We start from the raw sequence: 22,685 nt of genomic DNA on the forward strand, positions 1-22,685 counted from the left end.
GACAAATGAACACAATGGTGGGGGAAGGAGCCTGGTGTAGATAATAAAGTGCACAATCTGTTAAGGACATAAGATGGTCTCATATATATGGCAGTGGTCAGAATAGCCAACAAGAGTCACATAGAGAATGACTGGCTGGCAAGTCAGGGCAAAGGTGATGTTTTCCAAGTCCACATAGTTAGCTTGTTACTGATACCCCAAATCCCCCCTTTAGTTTTTACTTGTTTGTATTCATGATTACCATCTCTTTGATATCGTCCTTTGAATATTTTGTAGGAAGGGGGACCCTGTGGTCTGACACATGTTAAATCATTCAGTTAAGATGTGAATAAAGTTCTCAAAATATAATTATCAATGGATTGGTTACCTATTATATACATTTAGAACTATGCCAGATGGTGTGAGGAAAGCAAGGAATTTAGAAGAACTCACCCTTATCTTCAAAGAACTTGGAATTCATTTATGATATAAGATTCACTCCAGGAAAAGAGTTGGCAACAACTAAAAGGGCATCATCAATTTTCTAAGGGGTGTGGTACAGACATAAATAAAATGTTATAGAAGTGATAGATATGTTTAAGAACTGAAATAATCCAGGAAGGTGAAATTTTAACTAGATCTGGAAAGCTGATTAAGACTTAAGAAGGCTGGGGAGACATGGTTTGATAGAAACAGAAGTGGGATGCCATGGGGAAACTATAACAGCCCAGATTGAAGAATTGAGGGAGAGTATGTTAGGTAAATAGAGTAGAACTATTTATGGAGACCTCAATTATTACCCAAAAGGATACAGATTTGATGAAGAAAATATGAGAGCCACGGTAGCTCCCAACTGCCCACCTCCCTTCTTTTGAGGCATTTAAAAGTGACTTCAACTTTTTATTATTACAAAAATCACACATGTTTATGGTAGAGAAATTTAAAAGTACTGGTAAGAAAAACCCCAACCCCAACAAAAATGAAAAAGAAAGAAAAAGAAAAAGAAAACCACTAGAATAACTCTACTTGGTAAATTCTGAGGTAAAGAAGGCTCATAATACAAAGATCTTTGGAGAATTATCATGGCAACAATATACAGGGTGGTTTTGAGGAATAAAAGGTGTGTGGCAAGGAGACAAGTTGGAAGGGTAGCAGGATAAGCCTGTCAGAGTCCTGAGGGCCAACCCCAGAGTAGTACCATGTTTCCCAGAAAATGAGACCTAGCCGAACCATTAGCTCTAATGAGTCTTTTGGAGCAAAAATTAATATAAGACCCGGTCTTATTTTACTATAATATAAGACTGGATATAATATAATATAATATAATATAATATAATATAATATAATATAATTAATATAATATAATACCGGATCTTATATTAATTTTTGCTCCAAAAGATGCTCAGAAAGCCCTCCCAGCCTCCTGGAGTCCCAGCCCCAGGGCATAGCCACTGGAATCCTTGCCTGGATTTTCCTATCCCAATCATTTTCTTCCAGAGCTTAGATTACCTAGCATCTCACAAACTAGCCTGATCGCCGTCAGGTGGCCCTAAAGTAAGCTAAGAGGATGCTAAAATTCTAGAATTACTATCTGCATGAGGGAAACTGTTTTCCAGCTTTTCAAAAAAGTGTTCATGGATCCAGACTCTTGAACTAACCTCCTGAAGCCTTCTCCAGACTGAGCAGGTATAGAGGGGCTCCATGTCAACCCTGTGCTGGAGGGGCATCTCCTTCACGGAAGGGAATGTAACCCCCCAAATGGTCAAAGCAGCGTCCATAGTTCCTACTGCAGCACAGCGCTTTCTTGTTTATTCTCTCCCTCCCACCAGCAAATCAGTTTTCTCAGTTGCTTCATGGTTCTCCCACTCATTTTCCAGCTCTGTTTTACATTAGTAATCCTTTATCACTCTTTCTATGACCACCAGCAGCCTCCTTGCCTCTAAATTACTTTTGAATCACAAGCCAAAAACCAAACCGTTTTTGCGGGAAGTTACTTTTCTAGGCAATTAAATTTTTTCTTTTCTGTGAAAAGTGGGGTTGAAAGGATCTTGAGAAATATCACCACTTACATTAATAGTAACGCCCATGTCTGTAACAGTAAGGAGCTTGTGACAAACTTAGGCTTTCATCTAATACTGTTCTTCTTTTCCCAGTCATGTGACTTCCCAGCTGAAACCTATATTTCCCAGTTCCCATTGCAGCTAAGTGTGAACATGTGACCAAATTTTGGCCAATCAAGTGAGATAAATGATGGGTGCTACTCCTGATTTTAATTTTAAAAGGAGTAGGACTTTCTGGTCCCATTTGTCAGCATGAGAAAATACAAGAACTGGAAATGACACTTTGAACCTAGAAAAGAGATTGAAATGTAACGGATGGCAGATTGTCCTACTAGGCCTGCATTGCTTACCTCTGGACGGTTACATCAAAGAAAAACAAGCTCCTATCTTACTCAAGCCACTCACTTAGGACTCCTTTTCTTATACCAGCTGGCCTGTAGCCCAACTACTTTTACCTTATTTTATATGCAGGGAAACTGTGAAGTCAAGTAACTTCTTTAATGCGATTCATAAATCTTCCATGAAGATATCAAGCAGAACTAATAAATTGGGAACTGCCCAGGCATGCAAAAGACTTGAGGAGAATCGGGGAAGGCTGAATTGTATAGAAGGTCAATTCTGGCCAGGGAAGTCAGAAAAGCTGAATTCTAATAATAATATCATTTTTATCATTCAGTGACTATTTACTAAATCTTTACAATGAGTAGGTACTATGTAAATGCTTCATACTTACTATCCCACTTAGGATCCTTGAGGTAAATACTTTTTAAAATTCTTATTGTACAGATGAGGAAACTAAGATCAGAAAAGTTAAATAACTTGCGCAAAGTCGCAGGACAAATAATTGTCAGAGCCCAGATTTGAAGCTATATCTGTTTTCAAAGCCTGTATTCATGACCATGATGTTGATGCTTCACTGTCTCTAGTTCTTATCCTAGGTCATTACTAACTATGTGACATTTGGCAAGGAATTTTCCATTTCTGGATCTCATTTTCCTTAATTATAAAATGAGGGCATTGGACAGGACCATCGCCTGGGTACCCTTTCATTCCAGCACTCTGTTGAATGATTGTGGTTCTAAGTTTGGCTGTGCAATGATGTGCTGGGATCTAGACAAAAACTGAACCTATTTTTCCACCATGTACCATGGCAGTGATCATGGTGATCTGTAAATCAATCACAAAAGGGCAGTCCAGCCTAACAAAATAACCTGTGGCAGTGCCCCAGATATGATTGCTACTATTTCCCCAGGCCTTGGATTCCCTGCCTCACATTTCCTGCTCCTTGTTGGCTGCCATCTCAAGATTAACTGCTTTAACTCAAACACATGGTAGAAACTGAGGACTTGTTCCAGACCCTCTAACATTTCCAAAGCACACCATACCCACCAGGTGAATCCTGGCCCCTACTATATGGTCATTGTCATCGCCATCATCATCATCCTACTGATAGGAGACCTCTTAGAACCCTTGTTTCCTTAGGTTTCCTCCTCTTCCAGCAGTCCAGCTCTGCGGAGCTGACTGTTGTCCCGTCCCGCCCTAAAGTAGTAGGCTCTCAGCACCCTCTGCTGGGCTCTGCCTGCAGCTCAGAACCTCTTTCCGTGGAGGAACCGGCTGGGCCTTCCAGCGAGCTTCCAGGGAGGTCGCCTGAGGGAATTACATAGAGGCGCCGACTTCAAAGGCATTCCTGCGGAGTGGAAGGCGGCTCCAATTATGCTCCTTCCCTGGATCCCCAAATGGCAGTTTTCCAAATCTTGACATCCAGGCCTGGTAAATTCATTTCTTGATTCTAAAGAGGACAGAATTCCTTGAATTCAGGAATCTGTGGCCCACTCATCCACTGGCCCACTTGGGTGACCCTCTATATACCAGTAGAAGCCAGCAAAGACCAGAAGCCAAGGTTTCCAATGAGATCATCCCCAATCTAGCCCTAATTCTGTCACTTAACAGCTTTCAAATGTTGGTCAAGGCAACCTATTTTTTGTTTGTTTCTTAGCTATGACATATGGATAAAAATCTATACATGCCTTGCCTGCCTCACAAGATGTTGTGACAATAAAAAGTGATAATGTGCTGAAAAGGACATTGAAAACTGTAAGCTACTATGCAAAATCCAGTTATTTCTGGTTTGATATCAATGTCTATGCACTGATCCACAACGTCAGTTTACGAAAACAATAAAACAAGTTCTTACAAATAAAATGTATTATCTGAAATGTTTAAATCAACCACATCAATAGAATTACGAGCCTTCCAAGCCTGACGGGGGATATCGAGGTCCTATCAAACATCTCAGTAATCTACAATGTAGATTCTTCCATGTAGAAACTGGGATCCAAAGGTACAAGGATCACTTCAGAAGCTAATCCCAAGCCAAATCTAGTTAGAGTCACAGGGCTCTGCACCCCATTCTTCCTCTCTTCTTCTGCAGTATGAGTCAACAGGAGGGAAATTAACCAACTGATTCGAAGTGCCTGGAATGGGAAGGGTGGATGGGAGTCCCTATGTTCTTAGCCTGGCTGCCAACCAGACACACAGGGGAGTTTTTGTTACCACCCCTGTGTGGAAGCCTCTCCTAGAAGTATTTCTGCCTTTGCAGTCTCATTCCTTGGGCCCCCCTGCCCATGCAGGGAGGGACTTCAGTGTCCTCTAGGGTGGGGTCTTTTCTCCCAGCCACTAGAGCGGCACTGTCCAATAATACCATGTCTGTAATGTAAGCATTTTTAGTAGCTATCTTTTAAAAACTAAAAAGAAACAGGTAGAATTATTAGGTTGGTGCAAAAGTAAGTGCGGTTTTTTGCAATTATATTTAACCTTTTAAGCCGCACTTACTTTTGCACCAACCTGATAATTTTAATAGATTTTATTTAGCCCAATATATCAAAATATTTTCATTTCAACATGTTATCAGTATAAAAAAATGTCTGATGAGGGGAATATGGGGAGAAAATTAAAAAAAAATTACTGATGAGGTATTTTATGGGTTTTTTTTTTCCATGTTTAGTCTTTGAAAACCAGTGTGTATTTTATATTTACACCACATCTCAATTCGGACGATATGAATTCCAAGGGCTCAAGAGCCACATGTGTCTGGTGGCTACTGGATTGGACAGCATAGCACTTTAGTGATATTTTCTTTCCTATATCTTCAAAGCCAAGTTTCCAGGGCTTTCAAAGTGCTAGTGAGATATCCTGATAGAAAATTTCTGTGGCCCAATGATATTAAGAAGGAATGAGAGGCGTCCAGCCTCTCTACTCTTCCTTTTCTCTTAATAATCACCCCAAATCACACATATGCACACCCCATACATGCACACTTGAACTATGCAGGTTTCTCCCTCTCCTTCTAGTAACTTAAGTATTTGAATGGGAACAGTGGCTTAACGTCTCCCAAAATGTTATTAAGGTGAGAATTTCAGGTTAAGTTGTGAGGAGATAGTAGCAGGTGTGCTGGGGGTATGGGACCCCTACAGGGCTCCTCAAAACAAAAGGTGTGGGTGGCTACTCACCTCCTTGTGAATAGGGACAGGCCTATTCAGCACAGTGGCCCAGACTGGGGATAACTGAGGGTTCTGGTGATTTAAGGACTGTGAGTGAATATAATCACTTCCGTGAACATGATCACTTCCGTTTCTTGGCTCTCAATTTACTTCAACAAGCATGTGTGAAGTACTTACCAAGTCTCCTGCTAGACAGTGAAAACTCTGAAAATAGGACTCTCTCTTCCTCATCTCCGTATGGCCAATGTCTCAACTGGTGAGTCTATACAATTTCAGCCAAAAGCAAAAGACATTGGATGTTTTCATTTTCCTGTGCAGATTTCTTTCAGATAAATAAACATTTGGGAGGCTTTCTCAAGCATGAAATCCACTGGTGGGCCCTGATGCTTCCCTGGGGTTTTCCTGACTGTATAGGAGGGAACCCCACGGTGAAGGGAACAAGTCAGCCTCCATTGTCTCACACAGGTGTGGATTGAGGTCACCAGATATCTAATATATCTACTGAGACTTTGACAATCCGGTAATTTTCACAGAGAAAAGGGTGGGCCATTATACTGGAATTTTAACAGATCCACTTCCCTGGAAAGCGTCAGGCTGGGCTGTAGGGAAGAGACAGTAGAAAAAAAAAGGAAGACCCAACAATCCTCACTCAGGGGAAGCCCTTGGGTTTTGTAGCCCAAAAAGCCAAAGAAGATGTTTGTACTCTTAGAAATGCTTTTAGTCCTTACAAGCTGCCAAACTCCATGGATCACTTCGTAAACTACAAAATCACCGGACTGAAAAGCAACCTAAAATAGCCAGGTCAATCCATAAAACTTCCCACACAGTACTTGGTAGCTTATTACAGAAGAACCTGGAAATAAAAACTCCCTGTCCTAGAACATTTCTCAGGGAATCACAAACTGGAACTTTGGAAAACAGAAATCTCTGTTCATATGATATGTGGTTCATGTGAACAGGGCACGTCAGGAATGGATTGTGCTCCAAAGTTTCATCTGTAAATCCACTGTTGGAAGCCCCAAAGCATTTTCCCATAGAAACATTGTTGATTACGACCTCAGCCTACCCGTAAGGACTGTTTAACCCACAGTGCTGCTAGGATACATTTACCATGAAAAGTAGAGTGCTATGTCATTGCCACATTAGATATTAAGCGCTACAGGAAAATAAATACATTGACAAAAAAGCTTGATATTCAGAATAAAAGGTGAGGTCAGAGGGAGATCCCATCTATCACCTGCCACCTCCACAACCGAGAGTCTTTGACCCAGAGCCCCTGCCTCACCCACCCACTGAGGGCTTCACTGCTTTTCCTGTCTTCTGCCAGATGACTGAAGAAAAATTTTCCCCATTGTTTGCCACTTGACAAATGCAGTTCCTTCCCCAATACTGCCCCCTCCTGGAGAAGGTCACTCTCTCCCCAAACTGTGGTCCTCAAACTTGCATCCATCCTGAAGAGAAGAAAGGAACCCCCTTAAAAAGACACCCAGACCCGGGGAGGGAAAAAGAAGTCCTGAAATTATTTTCTTAGTCAATCTCTTCCCAGAACGTGGGGAAGACAAGCCAGGAGGTCGCGTGCTGATCTCTCAACCTAGGAGTAGAGCAGGTCAGGAAAAAAATTCAGGAGAATTCTGGGTTGTTCAATCATGAAACCCTTCTAAGTACTAATCTAATATCAATAAAGTTGACACATGCTTCTTGTAATTATTTAATAAACCTGTGTTAACCTCAATGTTCTAGTTTTCTTTTTCTTTTTTTTAAATTTTATTTTATTAAATTTATTGGGGTGACAATTGTTAGTAAAATTACATAGATTTCAGGTGTACAATTCTGTATTACATCATCTATAAATCCCATTGTGTGTTCATCACCCAGAGTCAGTTCTTCCATCACCATATATTTGATCCCCCTTACCCTCATCTCCCACCCCCCACCCCTAGTTTTCTTTTCATATGGTGAAGCAAATAATTTTTTTTCAGTTCTTAAACCTTTCAGCAGGCCCCAGAAAAGCTAAAAAGCCCTAAGAATTGTGCCTGTGGCCAAACATTCCTGTCCTAGCCTTCTGGGATGCAGCACAATTACCAGAGTCGTCACTGGGCTGTCCCTGGATTGGTGCTAGCCTTAGTATAGATCATGTTGAGACAAATCTGATGTGACAATTTCAGGACATTTTCTTGTTTCAGTACCAACAGCTGGAAGCCTCTACTAAGATGGGATAGAAAAACTAGCAGCATATAGCAAAATTAAAATGGAATACCTTTAGGACTGTCCACCAATTCTACCTGCAGGAATCTATCAGAGAAACATTTGTGAATGTATACAAAAGAAAGTATACAATGATACTAACTAGAGCACCATTTATAATCTTGAAAACTTGGAAGCAACCCAAAAGTATCCAACAGAAGGGGAATGATTAAATGACAAATATATATCTCTGCCATGGACTACTACTATTCAGTAGTTTGAAAAGAAAGAAGTAGATCTACACTTACTGATGTGTAAACCTTGGAAGACAGATTTTTAAGTGAAAAAAGGTTTCAAAATAATCTGAGCCCAAAGATAGCATAAAACCACGTATTGTTTCTATATGTAATCTCTCTCTCTGTGTCTCTCTGTCTCTCTGTGTCTCTCTCTCTCTCTCTCTCTCTCTGTCTCTCTCTCTCTCCCTCTCTCTCTGTTAGAATAAAGGACTGAAAAGAAACACATCTTACTCTTCAGAGAGAGAGTGGGACTTTTTTGTTTCAAGGAGGGGGCGTGAAAAGATCCTCTCAAGTCTTTCTGTACTTTTGTATTGTTTGCATTTTCTATAATGAGAAAGTATTCATGTATTCGTTGTATAATTTAAAAATTACATACAAATAATAATGGAAGTCCAATAATATTATATATGCAGTTTGAGTAGGTCCAGGCTTGAGCTTAAGTCTTGTTCCCCTTGGGACTTGGCATGTCTAAGCATGTCTGGTGGGGCAGAATTTGTAGAAATCTATTTTTGAGACAAAGAGCCACCTGGGAGAGGTTTTGTCTTAAGGGAAGAGAGAGGCAGGCATCCAAGCATGACCTAATGACTGAGGCTCAGTGGGTGGAAGGGAGAAGCAGGTGTGAGCCCAGCCCTGTGCAATTTGCTGCAAAGCAGGGGCAGGTGGGCTCCTCACTAACCTACAGCTGGAAAGTTGGAAATGGCTACTAAGGGGCTCAAAGAAGGACACTGGACAGTGCATGACAACTATTCTTCTTCCTTGCTCCCTGAACTTGGGTTTCCATCTGCATTCCTTAGCAGGATAAAGGAGTAGTCACCCAAGTTTAAAATTCTGCAAGCTTGTTTCTCCTTTTCTATTGTCGCCCACCTCTACATCATCAAGCCTTCTCAATTCTCTCTCACAACGCATCTCCTATCCATCCTCTTCTCTCCAGCCTTACTGCGATGACTTGGCTCTTGCCAGCAGACAGCAAAGCCTTCCTGCCTCACGCTATCCGCCACACAGCTGCCAGTAAACTCTTTCTAAAACAGTGAAGATTATTTTACCTTCTTCAAATCCAATGGCTCTTTCAAGTTCCCTGGAAAGTCATTTCTGGCTCCAAGCTGATTAACTCATCTCTGCCACTCTCCGCTCTTGTCCCTCTGCAGCGTGCTTGTGTATCCTGCTTTCCAGGAACAACAGAATGACTCACTTCCACACTACCTTACGGTTTTTACATGCAGGCCTTTGCATCCACCATGCCTTATGCTTGAAATGTCTTCTGCAGACTTCTCCATCTGATGAACTCTTACTCATCCTTTCAGATGCAGATGAAAAACGTCCACCCTTTTCCTCCCTAAGAAGAGTCAGTGACTCCATCCTCTGTGCTCCCCAAACACCTTATACATGCATCCGTCACAGCACTGTCACATTGTATGGCCATGGCTGCTGCCAAGCTTGCCTTTCAATACAGACCAGACCTTCGCCAGGACAGATTTTCATTCATACATTCATTTAACAAATATTTATGAAGTATTTACTATCGGGCAGGCACTGTTCTAGGTATTAGGATTATAGCAGTGAAGATGGAGAAAGCTCTTGAAGTTTCATTTTAGTGGGAAAGAAAATAAAAAATAAATATTTAACATAATGTTGGCTACTGAAAAAAGCTAGGAAGACAAACAAGTGAGGGTACAGGGACAGAGTGAGGAACTGAGCATCTCTGCTAAGTTAGCTATGATATTTTAGGTCAGGGAAGGGCTCTCAGAGGGAGTAACATTTGAGCAGAGATCCAAATCAAGTGAATATCTTGGGGCAGGAGTCCAGGCAAGGGGAATAAGATTCCAAGCAGAAGAAACAGCTAGCGCAAAGGACCTGAGCTGGACACAAACTAGGTGTGCTCCAAGGACCGCGAGCAGGTCTGTGTGGCTGGAGTGAGCAAGAAGTGAAGCATGGATGTGAGGACGCAGAGACAGGCAGAGGCCTCGAAGGCCACAGTAAGGGGTCTGGATTTTGTTGTGAATGTTGATGGAGTGAGCTGATTTCATTTTTACAACATTGTTCCTGACTGCTACATGGAGAACAGAGTGTGGGGTGGGGTGGGTGGGGTGGGGTGGAAGAAGGGCAAACAATTAGGAAACTCCTGTCATACTAGTCTATGGGAGAGGTGGTGGTGACTTGGACGGGGGCTGGTGAGGAGTGTCTGGGTTAGACATACTCAGGACGGTGGGTTCTATGCCTGTAGCAGTTACTGAGGGTTTGGGAAAGAGAGACGCCAAAGGGAGTTTAGGTTTTTGGCCCAAGCAGCTAAATGATAGGAAACGAATGATCTTATTTCTTTTCATACCTCCTTCTCATGTGGTGCTTAATATACAGCAGGTTGTCAAGAAATTTCTGTTGCAATCTGGTCTGTAACTATAAGGTGTCATGACTTTCATCTTAACAGTACTACTAATTTAGTCTTATATAGTATGTTTATGAATGTTCTTATCTTGATACAGAATTTTAAGTTAGAAATCTGGTGCTAGGACCCACCCTTGGTGCTCAAGTTCTGAGTGCTAAGCTGTGTGTGTGTGCACGTGTGTGTGTGCATATGTGTGTGCACGTGTGTGTGCACATGTGTGTGCGTGCACACTTACATGCATGTGTTTTTATTTCCACAGGGAATGTGGCCAGAAGGAAAATCAATATCTTAGCTTGAGTTGTAAATGGTATTTGGTTTCTTTACAGTGTTCCTATGTTTTGAAAAGGACTTAACGAAGGGGTGATGAGAATGCAAGTAGGCATGGAAAAGATTCAGAAGAGCATCTGAATGACAAATCAGCCCGCCCCTCCCCCATTCCTCTGGGCATTACGCCAACTGAAACGCTTTCTATGTCTTCAGCTCACCCTACATGCAATTCTCTGTCATGCCACATATGTAACAATGTGCTAAATTACTAAAACAGAAACAACAGTAATCTGAAAAAGCACTTTCCCAATTTCTCCTCGAAGTAAATCTCCATCTTCATCACAGAAGATCAGTTTTATTACTGCCTCTTTGTGGCAGCTTCTGCTTGAAGAGTGAGTGTTGTTGATATAACGATGTACTTCTCTGTATTGGGATCAAGGGGTAAAATAAGAGATTGGGGCTTCTTAAGAAATGCTGGGAGTAAGCAGAACCCTGCAAGACTCAATAAAGAAGCTACGACTGCAAGCATATTCATTCACAGGTGTTTCTGCTGTAATTGTGTATATGTGATATATGTATACCTGAAAATGTTGAGTTCTGTGAAATGTTTCACTCCAAACAACGAAGTTTGTGGAGAAAATATAGTTGGTGCAAAAAACCTATGGAATTTGACAAATAGAGTACTACCTAAATAAATAACAACTAGCACAATTTAAAATGAATATACTATGACAACTGAAAAAGATATGATAAATTCCTAATAAAAAGTAAATATAAGAAATATGGAATTTCAATTTTAAAAAGTTAAATTATTTTGAGGAAAGGGACTTTAACAGAGAAAAGGTATTTACAGATTCTTTTTGCTCTTCCTCCCATTGAGAAGTAGTCTAGTTCCTACTCCTTGAATCTGAGCTGGACTTAGTGACCTGCTTGACCAATAGAATGCAGCAAAAGTGATGTTCTAGGACTTCTGAGGTTAGATCATAAGAAGACTTGGAGATTCCACCACAAACTTAGGGAATGCTGGTATTGGGAAAAGTCAGCTAGTATGTAAGAAGTTCAACCACCCTGACATCAACATGCTGTGAGGAAGCCTAAGCTGTTCATGTAGAGGGGGAGAGAGGAGAGAGGCGAGGAGAGCAGAGAGAGACAGAGACAGAGAGAGAGAGAGAAGGAGAGGGAAGAGCAGAGAGAGACAGAGACAGAGAGAGAGAGAGAAGGAGAGAGGGAGAGACAAAAATTCAACCAGCCCCCAGCTATTCCAGCCCCCAACCTACTGGAGTCATCCTAGCTGAGGCCCCAAATGCTGTGAAGCAGAGAAGAGATGTTCCTTCCAAGCCTTGTCAGAATTGCCAGGACATAAGTAAATAAAATATTTATGCTGTCCTAAACCACTAAGTTTTGGGGTAGCTTGTTATGCAGCAATAGGTAAATGAAAGGAAGAACTGAAATTGCTGAACTATGGCAAAAAATGCAAAACACGCAGTACCGGAGAGAAGCAGCCGATCAGGTAAATTGGGCTGAGGGGAAGACTGTAGGGGCATTGTACTCACACCAATGGCTTTGTAGGCTTCAGCTGTATTAGGGACTTTACTTTCAGTCAACGTTACTTGTTGGCACAAAATGATAAAATGCTCAGAAAATGACATTGAACACGACTTCTGCATTATATTGACATCCTTACCCTAATTACTAACAGCATAATAATTACTTCTTATTAAAGAAAAATAGGCTCTAGAAGAGCAGATTGTACTTGCTTTAAAAGCTCATGTTGTCCACACTGTAGAGACTGAAAATATGTTGATTGTTTCTTTGGATTTTGTACTTGGTTGAATTCATATGAGTCACTGAGGGCAAATGATAGCAGGCAGAAAAAAGCTGCTGAAACCAGGAGAGATAGAGATGAGCTCTCTTACACAGATAGGGTGCCCTCTCTTAATTTACAGGCAAACAAGGGATAGAAGAAAAGTTTCCCAACCAGATAAAAGGCATCTATGAAAAACTTACAGTTAACATTATGTTTACTGGTGAGAGACTGAATGCTCTCTCCTGATATCAAGAACAAGGCAGGACTTTCCAATCTCAATGCCTCAGTTCAATATAGTACTAGAGGTGCTAGCCAGTGTAATAAGGAAAGAAAAAGTTAGAGGCATGCAGATGAAAAGAAAGAAGTAAAACTGCCTTTATTACAGACAATATGATTCTTTGTGTAGAAAATCTCAGGGAATCTATAAGAACAATTACAACTGAAAAACAGGACTAACAAGGTCACAGTATACAAGATTAATATAAATTATCAATTGTGTTTCTATATGTTAGCAACAAACAATCTGCAAGTGAAAACAAGAAAACAATTTCATTCACGTTAGCCTCAAAAAGAATAAAATACTTAGGAACAAATTTAACAAAATGTAAGACCTGTATACTGAAAACTACAAGACTTTGCTGAGAGAAATGAAAGATCTAAATAAGTGGAGAGATGGTACCTGTCCATGGACTATGGTTAAGATGCCAAGTCTTCCCAAATTGATGTATAGATTCAACATAATCTATAAAAATCCCAGGCTTTTATTTTTTTTAAGAAATTGACAAGCTGATCCTATAATTTACATGAAATGCCAAGGACTTAAAACAACCAAAACAATTTTGAAAAACAATGAAGTTAAGGATGTACACTACCTGGTTTTAAAACTTACTATAAAGCTACAATATTCAAGATATTGCATAAGGAAAAAATATAGATCAATGTAATAGAAAATCCAGAAAGAAACGCTTACATTTATGATTAATTAATTTCCAATAAATATGTCAAAACAATGGAATGGGAAAAAGAAAGTTTTTACATTATGCAGAGAAAATTGAATATCCACATGCAAAACAAACAAACACTTAGATCCTCATTTAATACTATACACAAGAGTATAAAAAGACAGCTCCCTGACTGTAATATAATATTTGCAAATCAGATATCTGACAGAGAATTGATGCCCAGAATATATAAAGAACTCTTAATGCTCAACCATAAAAAACGAACAACCCAGTAAAAAAAAATGAGCAATATTTGCAGAGACATTTCCTCAAAGAAGTCATAAAATTGGCAAATAAGCACATGAAAAGATGCTCATCATCATTAGTCATTAGGGAAATGCAAATTAAATCCACCCTGAGAAACCAGTACACACCTTTTAGAATGACTAAATTAATAACGCTAAACAAGGAGCGAACAGAACACAAAGTGATGGAGATAGATATACCATCTTCACAATTTTTGCTATTTTAGCACATTATCTGTATTACTATTTATGTAACATTAAAAAATTTAATTCAGACCATGCCTACTTCAGTATAACCTAGGAGATAATCCCCCTGAAACCATAGATTAGATTTGCTAGTATGGAGCTTTTTGATTTCCATTTTTGACACACCTCCCTTTAAAAGGTGTAGGCCAATGTCTCTAGCCTTGCATGTATGTCGGAGTTACCATTTCACTTGTAAATAAATGGTAAGTGACAGTATGAGCTTCAAAGACTAGGTCAGAAAGGACACCATGACTTCCTCCTTGTTCTCTTAGATCACAAACTCTGGGAAAAGCTAGCAGACATAACATGGGAGCAATCAAGTAACTCTACAGAAAGGTCTGTGTAGAGCAGATCTGAGGCCTCCTCTCAATGGCCTTGTGAGTGAGCCATCTTGGAAGTAAGTCATCAGTCCCAGTGAAGGCTTCAGAGGACTGCAGCCCTGGTCAACGTCTTAACTGCATCCTTATGAAAGTTCCCGAGCCAGAACTGCCCAGCTAAGCTGCTCCCGAATTTCTGACCTACATAAATTATGAGGTAATAAATGTTTGTTGTTTTAGCCACTAAGTTTTGCAGTGACCTTTTATACAATAATAGATAATTGTCTTCATCAGTTTGGGCTGCTATAACAAAAATACCATAGACTGGGTGACTTCAGCAACAAACATTTATTTCTTACAGTGCTGGAAGCTGGGAAGTCCAAGATCCAGGTGCCATCAGATTTGGTGCCTGGTGAGGGCTGCTCCCTGCTTCATAGCTGGCTGTCTTCTTGCTGTGTCATCATATGACAAAGAGAGGGGGGGAGAGAGAGAGAGAGAGAGAGACAGAGGGCACAGACATGCTCTGGGCTCTTCCTCTCCTTATAAGTTCCCCAATACCATAATGGGACCTCTACCCCTAGGACCTCATATAAACATAATTACCTCTCAAAGCCTAACCTCCAAATACCATCATATTAGGGATTAGGCTTCAACATATGAATGGGGGGAGGGCATAAATATTCAGTCCATAGCACTAATTAATACTGCTAGTTATATATTTCTCTAGTGGATATTATATAGTACAACCAAATGTCCCTTTTCAACAGGGGTTATGTGAGAGAAATTTAAGTGAAAAATGATTTTGAGTGACTCTCTGAAGTCACTGGGATGTACACTGGATACCCAAGGATGGCATGTAGTAGTTATAACTATTCTAGGTGCATAGGTGAGAAGATAATTCATTATACACAATGGGTGCCCCAGAACACTCAGTGAATGCTGGTTGAGAAGAGCTGGAGAGGGGTTGCTTGCATAGACACTGGAGCTAGATTGTACAGTAGTCCCCCAATATAGGAGGTTTCGGTTTCGGCAGTTTCAGTTATCATTGTCAACCATGGAAGAAAATAGGAAATGGAAAATTCCAGAAATAAACAATTCATAAATTTTAAATTGCACACCCTTCTGTAGTGTGATGAAATCTGGCACCATCTGATGCCATCTGACCAGGACGTGAACCATCCCTTTGCCCAGTGTATCCATGCTGTATATGCTCCCTGCCTGTTAGTCACATAGTAACATAGTAGCTGTCTAGGTTATCAGATCAACTGTCAAGGTATCACAGCACTTATGTTCAAAACAATGGCCTCATCTCTTAAGAGTAATGACACGTGCAATTTGAATATGCTAAAGAGAACTCATAAAGTGCTTGTTACATCAGTATCAGGTCAGTAGTAGCCTAACCCTACATTACAATGGCTACGTCATTCACCTCACTTCATCTCATCAAATAGGCATTGTATCATCCCACATCATCCCAAGAAGAAGGGTGAGTAGAGTACAATAAGATATATTTAGAGAGAGCGAGACCACATTCTCAAAACTTTTATTACAGCATATTGCTATAATTGTTCTATTTTATTATTAGTTATTGTTAAGTTCTTACTGTGCCTAATTTATAAGTTAAACTTCATAAGTATACTTATAAATTATAAATTAATTTATAAGTATCATAGGTACGTACATATAGAAAAAAACATAGTATATGTAGGGTTTGGTACTATCAGTGGTTTCAGGCATCCACTGGGGGTCTTGGGACGTATCTTCTGCATATAGGAGGGACTATTGTAGAGGTTCAGATGCAGGCTTTCCCTGTAACCTCCTAAACAACCAGGGATAAATCACTTGATCTCTCTGTGCCTCATTTGTAACAGGGGACAATAATATGATTAATACCTACCCTCTTCCTAGAGCTATGGGGATTAAAGGAGTTAATATATGTAAGGCATAATGTCAGCACATAGTAAGTGTTGTTTAAATGTAAGTTATTATTATTATAAACACTTAACTATTAAAATGATAAATGTTAATGTGTCACCTAAAATTATCTTGCATTATACTCGTGGTATATTTTCCACACTAACCCAGGTGATAAATAACTCCCCCCCTCCCCGCCAAGGCTACTCCACTTGACTGAGGTTCTTCAAAAAGCTGCATTAAATCTTTTAAGCTGATATAATGCAATTCAATAAAAAAAACTGCTTCTGCTCAGCAAGCCTCAGTAACTGCCACCCCCAGCCTGCAGAGATGAGTGGGGAGAATCACAGGTTTGCAATGTGCGGGGAGAAGGGGGAAGATAAGAAAGCCCAGTGCTCAGACTTTTTTCACTGACCCCAAATGGGCTCTCAGGCAGAGAAAAAGCATGAAGTATCTGTCTCTTTCTGTCTTCATTTCTCCTTAGCAGTGCTTCTCAAGTTTAAATTAAATAGAAGTTAAACTCCAAACTGAATTGACCTTCTAAAGTTCAAGTTTGTAGCATAGGTTCATTAAAGCTTGAAAGAAATCCTGGCGTGTTACTGAAAGCCTGACTCCTGGAGAGCAGTTTTATATACAGATATAGTCTGACCCAGGGTCTTAATATAATAACTATTATACATTAAATGTACCTACTTATCTGTAATGTAAGCATAATCCTATGATTTAACTGCTGATAATACTTGTTTTGTGGATGAGAGCCATGTTACAACTGTGTTTGAAAAGAATTTTAAACTAACCCTACTGTGGGCAGGGCCCTTGGTGGGCACTTGAGTGCTAGTTTGAAGGAAAAAAATGTGTGTAAGAAGCATGTGATGTTTTTGCAGTGGTTTGAGGGCAGGGTTTGGTAATTATACTCTCCAATTCGAAAATCCAATGTGGCATAATGAAAAACACACCTCTGTTCTCCTTCCAAAATAAATTCCAAAGACAGGACAGTCTTTGCCCAGGCTGACTGTTCCGTGAAGTGTGCATTTGCTCCACTCGGTGTCTATATGAGCACCAGGACAAAAATACGCTTAAGAGACCATCAAAACATGGGCTGTCTCCTCCCTTGTGTTCTTGTTAACTCTTTTCCTCTAAACTACCCTCCTCATCACTCTTACTGTGCAATCAACTTATTTGAAACACACACAAAACCAGTCTTAATAGAAGGAAAAGTAGACATGTGGGTAGCAAATCAACTGTGTAGTTCAAATCATTATTACAATAAAACACTGTTCATTAAATACCCTGCAGAGTTATAAAAAGGATAGTTTGTATTGGGTAGGAATAACAAGCCAGCAAGAAATCACAGAGCCCAATAGGAAAGTCCTTTTTTTGCTACAAAACTCTTATCCAAACCCTCCCTGCAACATCGGATATTTGACTACAGGAACTCAAAGAAACCGAAAATCGCCTCATGGATTTTGAATCACATGTTATGAGCAGTCATAACATCTGTCTTCTTTTATCTAATAGAATTTGCTAATCAAGAAAAGGGAGACATTTTCAGTCCTTTTTGTATGAGAATCAATGGATATAAAAGTAGCAAGTACTCCCCTTAGCTGCCTCCATGGAGGGCTTATATTATTTACTGTTTATATGTTGCTGAAGGCCTTATCAACTGGGTTACGGAACATTATTCTCTTTATGCTTACTCCATGGAGAAATTCCTTTCAGAACTCAGTATCAGGAATGACTGTCATTTCCATGAACAACTTTCATGAAAAGGTTCCACTCTTCTTGCTTTTGATGCTAGGCAACTCAGTCAAATTCCTGCCCTGTTTCACAACTTGTACTGAACTTTTAGATATGCATTTTGTGTAATAATGTTATCCCTGGTTTTGTCTTATTCATCTGCTCTACTTTTCCCTTTTCCACAATTTCTTCACCCTTTTTATCTTGCACTATATTTTTGGCTATGTATTTTGGACTAAGGCATGGTTTAAATTTCTAAATGAAGTGTCTAGAAAAAGAAGTGACTATATTTTTTCAGCAGTTATGCTGACCAGAGAAGTGTTATTGCTTTCTCTACTATGTGACACATTTCAGAAGGTATCAGCCTGGTGGTCCTGGATCTATTTTGGTTTATCTTTTCTTTTTTGTCATAACAATTGTTGCCATTTATAGAATTCTTACTGTGGTCCAAATACTTTTTTATTTTCAAAACTATGCATGCCATCCTTGTACAAAGGCCATGCTAATCTTCTTAGTAGCATTTCAATTTTAGTATATATGCTGCTGAAGCAAGCACTATTTTGGTTTATCTTAAACATTCCCAGCAGGTTCTAACATCAAAAATTTGTCTTGCACATACGGTTCCCTTTGATTTGGTTGTTTACTTTCTTCCCTTGTTTGCCTTGATAGAATTATGTTCTTCTTGACCCCACTTTCCCTCTCCCATACTTCTCTTACCTCTTAACATATAATTGACTTAGAAGTTTTTTTTTTCTGTTCTTGAACATTAGCTCCAAGCCAAAACCATAAAAAGACAGCTATAGGGCCAAAACCAAACCAAATCAAATGACAAACAAACAAAAAACCAAAACTAACACCTTATCACCACCAGTAGCACCATAATAAACAGAGTTAAAAGACAAATAACAAAATGAGAAAAATATCAGTAATATATGACCACAGGTAAATTTTACTAACATATGAATATTTTCAGAGTCAATAAGACAAAATAACAACAAAATGCCAGAAGAAAAATGAATTAGTCATGAATAAGCAGTTGACTAAGGAGAAACACAAATGAACAAAAAAACATTAAAAATGATTTAAAGTTACTAATTATTTTAAAATGCCAATCAAGACTGTATGTGGAGATTTTTTGCTTATCAGATTGGGAGAGAAATGAAAAAGAATTATACAACCTGGTGGGAATGTGATTGAATTTTCCTGGAAAACAAATTTATGTTAAAGATGAAAAGCCTACAAAAATGTGCTTAACTAACTCTCACAAATCCATAAGGAAACCTGCACAGTTTGTGGTAGTAAAGAGTGGGAGGCAAGCTGGGTGTCCATTATGAGGGTAATAAATAAGTAAAATGCACACGTACAGGGGAATGGTGGGCAGTAATTATAATACGTTAGCTATTTTCATATATCATGAATATATCTCCAACTCACAGCATTGACATCTAATATATAAGAAACAAAATGAGATTTTTATCACAGTGTCATTTGTAGATATTAAAAGCCCATATACACACCACCACCATGAATTTTTCAGGTATGTACATCTTTCTATGTAGAAAAAATTGAAAGGCTAGATATTAAATACCTGAGGATGAGCACTTGGGAGGGAAGAAGATAAGGGACAAAGAGAATAAAAATAACATGAAATAAAATATAAGAGAGGTCTTGCCTGCACTACTGGGCCACGAGCTGAAATGTATGAGAAACTTTGGGCAGCTGAGGTGCCTGTCTATAGAATCAGAAATTGTACTTCTGCTAGAATTTATTCTAAGACAATAATTAGTTTCTCTTGACTTTCTAGTTTTGTTTTTTTTAAAACTGACGTTAAACATATTTCACAATCGAAAATCATATACGTAAAGCCTGATGACTTTTCACACAGTAAACACACTCCTGTAATCACTTCCCAGATCAAGAAACAGCATTTTCAACTCCTAAAAGTCCTTTGAGTCCCAAACAACCATTACTGGCCTCCATCAATGGTAACCACTATTCTGATTCCCCACACCATATATTAGCTGTATCTGTTTTGACCTTCCTATAAATGAAATGACCCAGTAAGTACTTACTTGTGTCTAATTCCTCCATTCTCTATTATGTTTGTGAGATTAACCTATGTTTTTGCAAGAGACAGTATAATATTTTAATGTATAAACATATCACAATTTATTTATTCTACTATTGATGAACTTTAAGTTGCTTTCAGTTTTTGATTCTTATGAGTAAGGCTGCTATGAACATTCTTGTTCAAGCCTTTTTGGACAAATGAATGCTTTTCTTTTTGGATAGGAGGAGTACCAAGGAGAGGAAAAGTTGGGTCATAAGATTTGTATGTGATCAGCTTTAGTACATGCTGCCCATTGATTTTACAAAGCGATTGCACCAATTTTTACTTCCACCAGCAGTATACAAGAGTTCACTTGCTTCGTATCTTCACCAGCACTTGGGAATTGCTAGTCTTTTTAATTTCAGCATTCTGGTGGGTGTATTGTTCTCACTATTTTTTGTTTAGGTCAGCTTCTGGGTTTCATATATTTTAAAATCCTGCTTAGCTTTCACAGTCTAACATTTTATCACTCCCTGAATAGTTCCAAGCCCCAGTGTCATCCCATCATACTTATTGGTCAACATCCCAAGTGAGGATCAATCATTCTGCCTTTTCTGTCTTACACATTACCTCCTGTTTACTGCTGGAGGGAATTACGCAGTGGTGCACATTGGTACCTCTATATACTGAAGGCCTTAAGTGGGCTCTCTCTTCATCCCCACTGCTACTCTCCTAGACCAGAGCATTTTAATCTCTTATGCATTGCTGCAGTTGCCACCTGAGTAGTCGCCTGGCTCATCTTTAATCTTTTTTCTAGTGGGGTCTTTCCAAAAACACAAAGCTGATCTTACTGCTCCCTGAATTACTCTTCAATGGCTCTCACTGTCTTTGAGAATATAGTAAAATTCATTTCAGAGCTCATCTTTGATACTACCTAAGCTGCCTCCCTTGACATTCTTACTCAGTGTTTCTCAAATCGTTTTTGACTTGGTTCACACACATCATGAAACAAAAAAATTTTAAAACAAGATTTAACCTTTCTATAGTGATGCACTTTGATGTTTTCCATTCTGTTTTATTCTACCTCACTTTACATGAAATATTGGCCTTGACCAACAAAATTGGTTTTATAACTGACTAATAGATTGCAATTAGCACTTTGTAAGACGTATTAGCTCTATTGTAGATCTTTCCGTTTCTGTAAAACCATCCCTTTCTTCTCTCCAGGAACCCTCTGCCACCTATCTTTACCAGCAGTCTCTCAGCTTTCAGCATTCCACTCCAGGAAGCCCTTTCTGATCACGCCTATGTACTTCAATTGTGTACTCTGTAATGCAAATGTCCATTTACTTAGTCACATCTTCCAAAGCACTGTAAGGTCCTTGAAACCAAAGGATAGGATTTTCTTGACCATCTTCATACCTCTACTACCTGGCACGTTGCAACAACTCAACAAATAGTTGTTGAATGAATGAATGATACATATAAAATGTTCATTAATTCATTATACTATTGTTTTATTTATGTTTACATATATAGCATATATGTCAATATTTATCCTTCTAATATCATAATATTGAAAACACATTAGCCAATATTTGGACATTTAAGAATATAGGGAGATGAGGGTAAGGGGGATCAAATATATGGTGATGGAAGGAGAACTGACTGTGGGTGGTGAACACACAATGGGATTTATAGATGATGTAATACAGAATTGTACACCTGAAATCTATGTAATTTTACTAACAATTGTCACCCCAATAAATTAAAAAAAAAGGATATAAATACTGTTGTGATACAATGTAGGGAATGATTTAGATGAATATGTAAACATTGTTATGAAACAATGTCATTGGTCTATTGGGAAGATTAAATGAAATAGAGCAGGTAAAGTGCTCCTTGGCACACTGCAAGTACTCATCCAATATTTAACAGCCACTTTTGTTATGAATTAATGAGATGCATTCAAAATAGATAATAGGATAAAAGAAAAGTTGGCAGTAAGGAAAGGAAGGCAGTTCTAAGAATCCAGACAAGAAAAGGGGAGGAAGGTGTCTTTGTGATTTTGGCTCTACACTCCCATTTTACAGATGGAAAATGAAATCCACATGCATAAAGGGCCCATTTTTGGACACATGCTTGGAACCTACATCCTGATCTCCAGACTGAGATTCTTTAAAATACCAAACAGAAAGGGTACCTGTGGCATATCTTCCAAACAAAAATATTTCTGGATGTGTCTGAGGGGACTGAGAAGAACCTCCTGGATAGGCTTTGCAGGAGCTTCACCTTTATTAGGACACAGAGATTTGCAGAATTCAGTGCATTCATTGTGCCATATTAACTTATTTTTTTCTCAGATGGAATGCAATGCAAGTACTTTGATTTAAGCTTTCTTAGTTATAAGCACACTTTAGTTCTGCATTATTGAGGTCACCTTGATTGTATTTTGCATACTCTTTTAATCACATATTAACTGACTTGTTTTGGGACTATGTTAACAATGACTCATCTCATCTTTTACAATCTGATCCTTCCTAATTTTAATCTGAAAGGGTTCTTAGCCTTATTTTCAGCTTGTAATTACTTTGCTGATGCCCCACTTTTAATATTAACACTATAGTATAAAATCACCAGTGTTGTTTCTAAACAAAGCTTGATGAATGGCAAAGATCATATCATTCCATCAACACGTGTTT

At 39.1% G+C, this 22,685-nt stretch overlaps 1 protein-coding gene and 1 non-coding gene across 2 annotated transcripts in view; both read right to left on the bottom strand.

Moving 5' to 3' along the window:
- The window catches only part of SATB2 (SATB homeobox 2), a 237,890-nt gene that overhangs the window by 194,065 nt on the left and 21,140 nt on the right, over window positions 1–22,685 (bottom strand). The gene's annotated exons all lie outside the window — the stretch shown is intronic.
- LOC141568022 (U6 spliceosomal RNA) lies at window positions 18,383–18,489 on the bottom strand. Its single transcript, XR_012491037.1, has one exon. It is a non-coding gene; the product is annotated as a U6 spliceosomal RNA (small nuclear RNA).

This window comes from Rhinolophus sinicus, linkage group LG01 (assembly GCF_036562045.2).
Source record: "Rhinolophus sinicus isolate RSC01 linkage group LG01, ASM3656204v1, whole genome shotgun sequence".
Lineage (NCBI taxonomy): Eukaryota > Metazoa > Chordata > Mammalia > Chiroptera > Rhinolophidae > Rhinolophus > Rhinolophus sinicus.